Source organism: Vombatus ursinus, unplaced genomic scaffold (assembly GCF_900497805.2).
Source record: "Vombatus ursinus unplaced genomic scaffold, bare-nosed wombat genome assembly UNPS02004573.1, whole genome shotgun sequence".
In the NCBI taxonomy this organism is placed as follows: domain Eukaryota; kingdom Metazoa; phylum Chordata; class Mammalia; order Diprotodontia; family Vombatidae; genus Vombatus; species Vombatus ursinus.
This window is the reverse complement of record NW_020944351.1, coordinates 1,604,438-1,606,162: the sequence shown is the minus strand read 5'-3', so window position 1 is coordinate 1,606,162 and position 1,725 is coordinate 1,604,438.

Here is a 1,725-nt window from a genome sequence, read left to right as displayed (position 1 = left end):
CCCCGGCTCTTCACGGGCGCTCTGACAGAACTACTGCAGAGGGGCTGCGGGCTCGGGAGCGCTGATTGGCTTCCCGGCAGCCGTCCCCTCTGACTGGCTCTCCGAGAAGTTCCCTAGCCTCCCTCCGCCTTCACGCCGCTCATTGGCCCGCGGCCGCGAGGACTTTTCCCTCAAGGATTGTTTCTTTGGAAGCGGCCCTTGCTGGCTGCCTCTCTCCGGGCGGGAGGCTTCGGCGGCGGCGCCGGAGCCCCTCCCCTCCTCGAGCTCGGTTCTGCCTGCTCAGCCCCACTCCTCTGCAGGCGGGTCAGCGTCTCTTCCAAGGGGCCCGAGTCTCGCCCCCCCCCCCCCCCGCAGTAGCTGCGGCGGCGACCGCGCCTCGGAAGTGAGGGGGTCGCAGAAACCGTTCCCCCCTTCCCCAGTGGGGAGACACCCCTAGTTCCCGGCGAGGCGGGGGCCGCCTTAATGCCTCCCACCTTGCCCCGCCCCGCCGTCAGGGCGGACTCGTGAGCCTCGTGCCCTGCGGGGCTCATGGGGTTCTTCTTCAGTAGCACCCCTCGAAGTGGCTCCGGAAAGAAGAACCCCAGGGGGCCTGAGGCCTCTTTAGCGCGGCTATTACCCTCAAGGCGGAGGCGCAGGTGGCAGGCCCGACGGCCGCCTGGCACCTTGCTTCTGTGGTCACTGAGGGTCCGAGCGGGGAGAGGTGGGGAAGGAATGCAGCCCCTTACCCCCCCCCAAGAATGGAGCCCTCAGCAACCTGTGAAGCCAGGAGGCCCGACGGCCTGGTGGGCAGTGGTGAACTTCAGACGTGTGGGGAGAGGCTTTGCAAAATGCCACTGAGCCACTGCAGCTTGGCTCGGCAGAGCTGCGGGGGAAGGGGGAGCCCCGGGATGGACCCCCGCCAAGTAAAAATCAAAATGTAAAGTTGCTTCCAAATCATCTGCCTTCGTGCCTTCTGTGCCAAAGTCGGAGAACCTTAGGGTTTCAGAGGGGGAAAAGAAACCTCTGGGGATGCAAGGCGACCCCAGGGAGCGACCACACATTTAGCCACTCATCTGCCCCAACTTCTAAGTGTGAAATAGTTGTCTGGAAGAAAACCATTTGGTCAAACTCACTCCGAGCAGTTTTAAAGAGATAGTTGGGAGCACCTGGAACTACCAGGTGGGAGGGAGGAATGGAGCTGAGGGGGGACATCTGAGGTTGGCAAAGTGAAAAAGAGAAGAAAGGGGGTCGAACACCAGAAGGGGAAGGGAAGGAGGCTGGATGCCAAAGAAGGGAGGGAAGGTCCCTGGGCACAATTGATGGGAAGGAGAGGAAGGGGAGGGGGCTAGGCACCAAAAGTGGGGAGAAAGCAAGGGGGCTAGATGCCAAAGAAAGGAGGGAAGGCCCCTAGGCACAACTGAAGGGAAGGAGAGGGAGGTGCGGGTACCGAAGATAGAAGGGAGGGTCTGAAGATTGCCCACTTCATAGTGGGACTCAGCCCCTGACCCTGCTTTACAGGTTGAGAAATTGAGAAGGCCAGTACAGAAAAGGCAGTCTGGGGGCCTGGATTCTAATTAACCTGTGCTACTTGCTACCTCTGTGATTCTGGGCAACTCCTTTCAAGGCCTCACATACCTACTTTGTAAAATGAAGGGGTAGAACTAAATGATCTCTGTAACGTCCCTGCCAGCTCTAAAATCTATGTTTTGTTTTCTACTTTTTTTCACCTGTGGAATTCAGATTCAA